Consider the following 11,043-nt stretch of genomic DNA (forward strand, 5'->3'; position numbering starts at 1 on the left):
CTTTAATCATTCAATACAAAACATTAATCTTTTCTTTAACGTCATAACATAAAACGTTATATTTAAAACATCGTTTCTTCCATCTTCAGATGCCAGCCGTTCAATCCATGCCATGTGCCCTCCTCAAGCTAGCTCATTAAACATATTCACCTGCGTGCATACTAAAAGTCAGCTACGCTGACTGAGTTCTAGTTAATCGCACATCATACAATACATACACTTACCACCAATTATGCATCCGAAGGTACATAATAATTACTATACTGATTTACTATCATTACATAATGTCGTACAAACTTTCATACTTTATTATTTTCATACTAAATATTTACTGGCCTATCAATCCTCGGATATTATTAGGGTCCGGTCACCCTCCATCCTCGGATATTATTAGGGTCCGGTCACCCTCCATCCTCGGATATTATTAGGGTCCGGTCACCCTCTATTTCGTGCCACTGTACCATACTTGTCTTTACATACTATCCTTGACGATACGTGCAATATCCGAAGATCGTTCACGTATTGTCAACATATCTTACGTACATCATTCATACATCATAAATATATATCATACATACGTCATTCATACATCATATATATCAATCATATCTTTAACTACTACCTGGCGGTACATGCAATATCCGAAGATCGTTCACGCACCGTCAAGCAATCATCATGCATAAATCATACGAGGCATACACTTACCACTTAAGGTAAGTGTATTAACTATCACATCGAGTATGAACACAGCCCCGAAAACATAACAAGGAATGGGGCTAGAAACTCACCTGATCTCGGTTGCGTCCGCCGTTTAAGGTTATTCCCTTCCTTTGCTGTGCGCGACTAACTGTTAGATAGATACAATATTAAATATTTGTTCTAGCCCTTCTTACTGCTTACTTAACTAATCTTAAGAGTCTAAGCCGATGTTACTCCATTGAGTCATTACCAGGTTAGTTAATCGTTACACGTTAACCTTTAAAGGTATCTTTCATAAATTAATAAAGCTCCGGGGCTAATATGTAATTAAGCCATTTATTCTAAGTCCAAAGACCTTTCTGTCATTCTTTCAAACTTCTAATTCGTGATTTTGAATATAGCGAACTGGACTCTTTATAACGAACTGATCTTTTATAACGAACTGGCTTTAACGAATTGAAGCTAGTTCGTTGTTCTTCCTTAACGAATCATTATAACGAATTATTTAACGAATCGGAGCTAGTTCGTCATTCCTTCATTAACGAATTAGTTAACGAATTAAGGCTAGTTCGTTAACAAGTTACCTTTAATTCGTTTGTTTCACATAACGATTTATGGTTAGGGTTTTAATATTCTTTTCATCCTTGTATACGCTTTTCTGGCGCCGTCATCGCAGGAAAACCGGGATCTTACCCCATTTACCCGTTTTTCATTCAAAACAACTTATATAGGTTAAAGTTTACATCTTTCTCACATAATAGGATCCGATTTACTATCCTACCAAGTTTCATGCAAAAACGACTTCGTTTACCTGTCCTTTTCATAAACCGAACAATACTCGTTTTATCCGAAACGAACCAATTAACCCGTTTACTATCAAGTTCATTACTTTATCAATATTGACCCGATCTATCATCCTACCAATTTTCATTTAAATCCGTTCATGAAAAGTAAGCCTTTTTAACAAAAACATACCTTTGAGGTTTTTGTATGAAATCACTCGAGATGCTCAAAACCATATCAAACGAACTCCGATTTGAGTGATTCAAGCGGCCACGAAACCGTCTTATCCCGATCTACAAACCCATCAGCTCAACTTCTCTGGAAACCGCCGGTACAGTCGCCAGAACACCTGAACAGTTTTCGGAATCTTCACTTTTGAGCTGCTATGGTTTTGCTGATAAAAATAGGACTTCCCTACCTCTGATCGAAGATCTAATCGGTGGAAATCTTCATTTATAAACCATAAACACTCAGTTAAAATTTGAGACTGATCCGACGGCTAGATCTCCAGTAATACTTGTGTCTTTATGGGTGGTTTTCTCAAAAACGGGAATTGGGTTAAGTGTGTGTTTTGATGGTGTAGGCTATGGTGTGAAGATGTATGAAAATGAAAAGGATTAGGGTTTTAAGGGGTATTTATACTCCCTTAAGCCCATGGACCTTAAGCCTATCTTTCCTTTTTGGTCCATAATTAATTCCAGTTACTTATCCTTCCATCTTTATTATTTTATTTCTCTACTAACTTAAGTAAATTTTTCCCTCTTAAATAAATAATATATTAATTATTTATTCTTAGAAATTTCGGGATGTTACAAGTCTACCCTCCTTATAAGAGGTTTCGTCCTCGAAACCTACTTAGTCCTTGTAAAAGGACTACTTCTTATATTACATTCTTTCTTGAACCGGCTTAGCTTCCTAACTTACCGGTTTATACTTTGTCTCACAATCATCGAGTGATGTTAATTAGTTTTAGCTTTCTAGGTAGCTTGTCCATGAAGTCCTTGATGATACATTTCCTTATCTAGACTTTGCTAGTGCATATCACTTCCATAAGCATACTCTTCTTTCTTGTCCTTTAAAATAGAAACATTGCACTTACTATCACTACACTGAGCACTGAATGACCATTCTGTCCATTTGCAACCTTTAGCAAATATACTGTTTTTGATGCATTCAAAACGTAAGGAAGCACTCACAGTTCCTCCTTAATGATTATTTCTTGAAACCCCTTTGTCCATCCCTTAAGGTAGAACACTTCTTGCAATCCTTATGTACATCTATTGCATAATTTGTTGGAGAACTCCTTAAGTTACCACTTAAACCTTCTTTCATTCTTAGCTCTGTATCAACAGGTAGGGTTTATGAGTTATAGCTGTCTAAGGTAGCTTGATCATGAAGTCCATGATGATACATCTTCCTTTTCTTGAATAATCAAGTCTCATGTTGTCCTATGAATCCGTTGTTGTTTGCCGTTGCATATCAGGCTGCCTGATCTTATCTTAACCAATTACCTTAACCGACTTCCCATCGGGTATGTCTCGACCTTCTTTTATAATACCCTCCTATCCTTTCCATTCCAGAGGACTTCCCTTCCCTGATCACATGATTTTCAATTACACACTAATCATTTGTGTCAAGACTCAATTCAGGTAGACATAAATCAAAACCATATCTACTCTTTCCTCGCATGTCTTTCCACCTTTTGTCCCTGGTTTCTAGCATCCTCTTGCGGCGTAACACTTGGGGGTGTTCTTATCTGTGTAGGCAAGGTATCATGTCTATCCACAGCCATCACATATCATGGACTAGTTTTCATTTGACTTCTACTTAAGCGTTTCACTTCTATTAGTATATGCCTTCATTGTAACCGACATCTAGACTTATGACCTTCATCTAGGATATATCCATGACGTGGAATCCTCAGGCGACCAAACCTGATTTTTACATCATAAGTATTACCTTTCAACTCTCGGTGTAACTAGAGAATTCATTTATTTTTCATCTTGCTCTCATCCTTTATAACATTTAGCTGTACCTCGTGGATCTCGCTCATGCAATCCGAAGTACTAACTAATTTATACGACTTAATTGTCGTGATAACCTCTCCACCTTTACGACTTAGTGCGTTAGTGACCTCGTTAACCTCTCTGGGATAATACTTGTTTTCACAATCATAATCCTTTATCAGCCTTGCTCATCTTCTTGCCTCGAATTCCGTTCTTTCATATTGAAGAGGTATCGATGTATTAATGGTACACCTTGAAAACCTAGCATACAATTACTCTTTCGTTAGCGTCTCCAACACTTCTCTCAAGTGTTCAGCATGATCGGACTTATTCCTTGAATATTTCAATATTATCATCAACAAATCAAATGTCAGATTTGTCCAAGATCGGATGACACGCCCTATTCATCATATGCATATATATTGCTGGAGCATTCTTCAATCCACACGATATCACGAGAAATTCTTAGTATCCATATCGTGTCGGAAACGTTGTATTAGGGATGCCTGCCTCTTTCACTTCCAACTGTTAATAGCCTGCTCTGAGGTCTATTTGCGAGGATTTGATCAAACAAATTGTTAATCTGTGGCAAAAAATATCTATTCTTCACAGTAAGCTTGTTAAACTAGTAGAAATCTATACACCTTCTCATACTTCCGTCTTTTTCCTTCACGAACATCACTGGCACACCCCGTAGGGAAATTCTCGGCACAAAACACCTTCGTCGAGGAGTTCTTGTAGTCGGGACATTAACTCTTTCATCTAGGACGGCACCAGGAGGTAAGGTGCTTTCACGACGGGTTGTGCTCATGGTATTAACTCTATCTGGAATCCTACCTTTCGTTCCAGTGGTAACCCTGGAAGGTTCTACGGGAACACTTCTGGTTAGTCACACACTACAGGAACATCTTTTATTTCTTTCATGTCGGCCGTAGCTTTGACAACATACGCCAGGTGGGCACTGCACCCTTGCCTTAACAAACCTTCAGCCTTCTATCATCGGAATGACGTTAGGCCTTGAACTTTTCTTATTACCGTAAACCGTCACTGTACCGCCATCCAATGACATAAACCTTATCAACTTACTCTTACATGCTATACGATTTTTAACTCAGACGTCAAATCCATTCCCAAATGACATCGAACTCTCTTAAGGTCAATTATAAAAAGTAGAAAGGAACTCACGTCCCTCTTGTTCTACCTTAAAATTCTTAACCATTCTCATACTTTGACGAAAGTATCGCTATTGGTCTCTTCCGTAAAGTATCAGGTACACAACTACATTCTTCTTAACGTCTTCTTTCATATTTGATAAACTATGTAGTCTTGTACTTTCATTCCTTTCCAATTAGGATGCCTCGACTTTTACCCGTCTTTCTCGATCACCTCTACTTTCTCGTCATTCGCTTCGTTACTAACGATCCCAGCTAGTTCCTTTATGGAGTCAACTATTGCAGACATACTACCTATCTTGACTCATTCTAGTTGGCTTATCTCTGTTTCTTTCATGCTATTTCCATTTGGACTTCACAGTTCGGGCTACCTTTGATGCTTCGGCGAACATTGTTGGCACTGTAGTGAGAAACATTTGAGCAAATCCCTTGGTGTATATGATTACAAGCTCCAAGCGGGATCCTTTTTCATTACTTTCTAAAGTCGAAGTCCTACTGCTTTCATATATCGCTTTGTCACGCCTTCTTCAACAGGTGTTTGGTTGGCACGTGTCTTACCACAGCGTCCAATACGATCTCCTCACGCTCGCCCCTTTGTAAGTCATCTATCTTATCTCTAAGGAAACACAAACGTTATCACTCTAGGAATTATTTAGCACATGATTCGTAAGGTAAGTAGTTAATGACAGTGGCCAAGTGTAATTAACTATTTGCATTACTCCTCAGGTTCTACATACTTCCCTTTATGATTTCACTTGTGCTAGTTTCTACTTTAAACAATTAATAATTGAAACAATCAATTAATCCTATCCCTACATACACATATTCTTCATTTAACAATTAAGCTAACATCCTTACACATTATTTAACCATATACTTTACCATTACTAAGTTTGCTTAAGTGACACATGGCTATCTTGAATTGGCATCTTCTTTCTTTTCTTACATGAATCCCATTCTCTGTTTGAGTTTAAGCATGTAGGATGCTTAAATCTCTCGAACTTTGCTCTGATACCAACTTGTAAGGCCCCTTTCCCCGTAGACCTACTTGGACATTGGATTTACTCATAAACATAGTTCTACAAATCAGAGTTCATTAAAAACTTTCGCGGAAACGTTAACTTTAATCATTCAATACAAAACATTAATATTTTCTTTAACGTCATAACATAAAACGTTATATTTAAAACATCGTTTCTTCTATCTTCAGATGCCAACCGTTCAATCCATGCCATGTGACCTCTTCAAGATAGCTCGTTAAACATATTCACCTGCGTGCATACTAAAAGTCAGCTACGCTGAGTGAGTTCTAGTTAATCGCACATCATACAATACATACACTTACCACCAATTATGCATCCGAAGATACATAATAATTACTATACTGATTTACTATCATTACATAATGTCGTACATACTTTCATACTTTATTATTTTCATACTATATATTTACTGGCCTATCTATCCTCAGATATTATTAGGGTTCGGTCACCCTCCATCCTCGGATATTATTAGGGTCCGGTCACCCTCCATCCTCGTATATTATTAGGGTCCGGTCACCCTCCATTTCGTGCCACTGTACCATACTTGTCTTTACATACTATCTTTGACGATATGTGCAATATCCGAAGATCGTTCATGTATTGTCAACATGTCTTACGTACATCATTCATATATCATAAATATATATCATTCATACGTCATTCATACATCATATATATCAATCATATCTTTAACTACTACCTGGCGGTACATGCAATATCCGAAGATCGTTCACGCACTGTCAAGCAATCATCATGCATAAATCATACGAGGCATACACTTACCACTTAAGGTAAGTGTATTAACTATCACATCGAGTATGCACACAGCCCCGAAAACATAACAAGGAATGGGGCTAGAAACTCACCTGTTCTCGGTTGCGTCCGCCGTTTATGGTTATTCCCTTCCTTTGCTGTGCGCGACTAACTGTTTGATAGATACAATATTAAATATTTGTTCTAGCCTTTCTTACTGCTTACTTAACTAATCTTAAGCGTCTAAGCCGATGTTACTCCATTGAGTCATTACCAGGTTAGTTAATCGTTACACGTTAACCTTTAAAGGTATCTTTCATAAATTAATAAAGTCCCGGGGCTAATATGTAATTAAGCCATTAATTCTAAGTCCAAGGACCTTTCTGTCATTCTTTCAAACTTCTAATTCGTGATTTAGAATATAGCAAACTGGACTCTTTATAACGAACTTGCTTTAACGAATTGAAGCTAGTTCATTGTTCTTCTTTAACGAATCATTATAACGAATTATTTAACGAATCGGAGCTAGTTCGTCATTCCTTCATTAACGAATCAGTTCACGAATTAAGGCTAGTTCGTTAACGAGTTACCTTTAATTCGTTAGTTTCACATAACGAATTATGGTTAGGGTTTTAATATTCTTTTCGTCCTTGTATACGCTTTTTCGGCGCCGTCTTTCCGGCGCCGTCATCGCCGGAAAACCGGGATCTTACCCCATTTACCCGTTTTTCATTTAAATCAACTTATATAGGTTAAATTTTACATCTTTCTCACATAATAGGGTCCGATTTACTATCCTACCAAGTTTCATGCAAAATCGACTTCGTTTACCCGTCCTTTTCATAAACCGAACAATACTCGTTTTACCCGAAACGAACCAACTAACCCGTTTACTATCAAGTTCATTAATTTATCAATAATCATGACCCGATCTATCATCCTACTAATTTTCATGTAAATCCGTTCATGAAAAGTAAGCCTTTTTTAACAAAAACGTACCTTTGAGGTTTTTGTATGAAATCACTCGAGATGCTCAAAACCATATCAAACGAACTCCGATTTGAGTGAAGCGGCCACGAAACCATCTCGTCGCGATCTACAAACCCGTCAGCTCACCTTCGCCAAAAACCGCCGCTACAGTCGCCAGAACACCTGAACAGTTGCCGAAATCTTCACTTTTGAGCTGCTATGGTTTTGCTTATAAAAATCGGACTTCCCTACCTCTGATCGAAGATCTAATATGTGGAAATCCTCATTTATATACCATGAACACTCAGTTAAAATTTAAGACTGATCCGACGGCTAGATCTCCGGGAATCTTTGTGTCTTTATGGGTGGTTTTCTCAAAAACGGGAATTGGGTTAAGTGTGTGTTTTGATGGTGTAGGCTATGGTGTGGAGATGTATGAAAATGAAAAGGATTAGGGTTTTAAGGGGGTATTTATACTCCCTAAAGCCCATGGACCTTAAGCCCATCTTTCCTTTTTGGTCCATAATTAATTCCATCTAATTAGCTTACTTATCCTTCCATCTTTATTATTTTATTTCTCTACTAACTTAAGTAAACTTTTCCCTCTTAAATAAATAATATATTAATTATTTATTCTTAGAAATTTCAGGATGTTACAAGTAAGAATCCCATTTATCAACAATCATCAAATAATGGACAACTAATATGATATGAAAACTGATTTCTAAATTTATTCATCTAACAAACCCTAGTGGACCCTCAATCACATCAAGTAAAATCCTAAAGAATAATTATTAGATTATTAAGCAATCAGTATTATTGATTTCCTCACAGTTATCAACTAAGGTTAATTAATAGTATCTAAAGCAAGCAATCTCACGAAACACTAATCCCTAAATAACTTGATAAACTCATCATGACATCATGAACAAGGATCAACACAATAACCAAGCAAGAATACTGTCACTAATCTATCCTAGAATGCGATTGACCAAGACACATGGACAACTCCTCACCTCCTAGCTATTGGAATTTAGCAGAACATTCAAAATCCTAAATCAACTATCAACAAGCTTCTATGATCTAATAGGCCTATTCAATCACAATAATCAAAACACCAAGTAATGATTAAACATAAACTCTAAATCTAAAGAACACAATCAAGAGATATAAGATCTATGTGAAGCAATAGTTAACAATCAATCAAGATAATAAACACTCATATGCATCATGAAAGAAAAATCAAGTCTATACTATTAAATCAACAAAACCATAATCATAACAATAGTTCAAAGCAAGAATCAAATCAAAACATGTTCATCAAACCTAGGTAGACATGAAGTCTAGCCTAGCATAGTCATAATTAAAGACAAATAACTAAAACCAAGAACAAAGAGAAAATCATGATAGATAATGAACAAGGATAATGAAAAAGAACGAAAGAACCCTTCTTAATCAACCCTTGAACACTCGTATGAAAGATCTATGATCTTCTCTCTTCCTAGCCTCTAAAACTCCTTGAAAACCTTGGTTTTTCTCTCCAAAAACGGCTGACCAAAGTTAGTTATTCGTTTAGGTTTATAATTATACTTATATAACGCGAGCTGGGCCTTTACTTTGCTGAAAATCGCTGAACAGAAAGAGTAGGCGCCGCGCGACGGGCCTTAGCCTCCCCGGTCGTGCGGTGCGGCGCACACCAGGAGGAGATTTCGTATTTTCTTGTTTATTTCATGCTAGATCTTGTTAAATCTTGTGTAATTCATTCCTTGAACTCCAAGCAACGATTAGGAACTTCTAGAACTTGTCTCCCTTGGTTCTCCAAGCCATAAATCTATAAAGAACATAACAAAACATTTAGTGATGTAATCATGTAACCATTGACGAACAAAAACAAACATAGACTTCACATGAAATGATAGAAAGAATTAAATCTTAACATGCAAGACACCAAAAGATATAAAACATGATAAATATAAATACTTGACTCAAAACCTTAAATAATAAAAGATAAACGAAACACGAACTAAACCGAACTCAAACATTAAATAAACACAACTTTACAAAGGATTCGAAATGTATAAATAAATGTATATCAGTTGTAGCCGAATTCTGTTGAGTAACCCTAGGCGACGACACACGACAGTGTAAATTGTCACTGGTGATCGTTTATGGCGGTGGTGGATGTCATACCCTGACAAAAGGGGCGGAACATGCCAAGGTGTAACGATTGCCCATAAGCACATGACACTAATTAAAGCGACAATATTTAAAAACTCATTTCATATCACAACATCGAAAATGTCACATAACAATATTCAAAATAAAAAAAAATTTGCAAAATATGGCAAATCAAATATTGTTCATTTTTGCAAATATCCTAGAGGTATTTGTGACGTTTTCTTCTCCAAATTCCATAATCAACCTAGATGCAAACCTGTAACATTTCATAAAATAAAGTTTATCAACACAAAGGTTGGTGAGCAATTCATAAGTTTTAGCATATATGTATATAATAAGAAAAGCCACAATCTTGTATACGAAACAACAAATAAATAGCAATAATTTGGATAATATGAGGTCGCTAATAAGAATACATTAGAGGCACCGTATATAAGAGAATACCAAATAGATTCGGATTTCTTGAGGTCGTTAATAATAATACATTAACGGCACCGTTCTATAAGAGAATACCAGATATTTCACGGATTTATGATTCAACCCTATAAAAGCGGTAAACACATAAGCATATAATCATTTAAGCATAGAACACCAAATCGAGCATTTATTTAAGTAAAGTATACAATAACGGTTGTGGTTTAAGAATCAAGTATAAAGCATTTAATTTGAGTAAGTATGAAATGTAACCCCCAAACAAATAGTAGAAAACGGGGTATGAAAGTACTCACGTTCAAGTAAAAAACTTGATCGGCAAAAGATGAATAACCGGGTGGATGGAGTTTAACGAGAAACGCCTAAATAAAAAAAAACCTTGAATTAGGAAGGTTGTTTTGGAAATTCTTTAAAATAAAAGACAAGAAGTGTAAATAATTAAAGTAAGGGTTTAAAATGTAACCATTAAAGAATTTATAATAATAACCCTTTAAAATGTAAGTTTGCTCAAAACCGGGTTAAAGTATCTAACCTTATTATTTACTTAACCAATGTTAAGTAATAAAGTGGGTAAAGTGCAAGAATGCAAGTTACTTTGGGACAAAGATACTAAAACGGGTCTTTAATGAGTGTTCGGGTTGTTGGTTCGGGTCTTGACAAATGGTCAAACCCAAAGTCAACTTTCCAAAATATTAATTGTTATGAGATAACTCATTAAAATATAATAACACTTAACCAAGTATGTAGTTCTATTGTTTTAGAACTAACAACGCACGTTAAGCGAGTGTTCGGTTTTGTCGGTCCAAACTTTTTTATGAGATCCAGTTGGATCCAACTTTTCCATGTACTTAAGAAAATAATTAAAATTAGTTTGTAAACTATTTTTAAAGAAATATACAAGTCTTGATAGCTAAAAACACACTTGTGTGTCTTAAGCGGGTAACAATCGGTTTAGTTCGGTTTCCATCTCTCAAATAGTTCATTGATGGTCTCCACATGCCCAAATAT

The sequence above is a fragment of the Bidens hawaiensis genome, unplaced genomic scaffold (assembly GCF_021521415.1).
Source record: "Bidens hawaiensis isolate Kalapana, Puna unplaced genomic scaffold, B.hawaiensis_p1.1 tig00035419_1, whole genome shotgun sequence".
Classification (NCBI taxonomy): Eukaryota; Viridiplantae; Streptophyta; class Magnoliopsida; order Asterales; family Asteraceae; genus Bidens; species Bidens hawaiensis.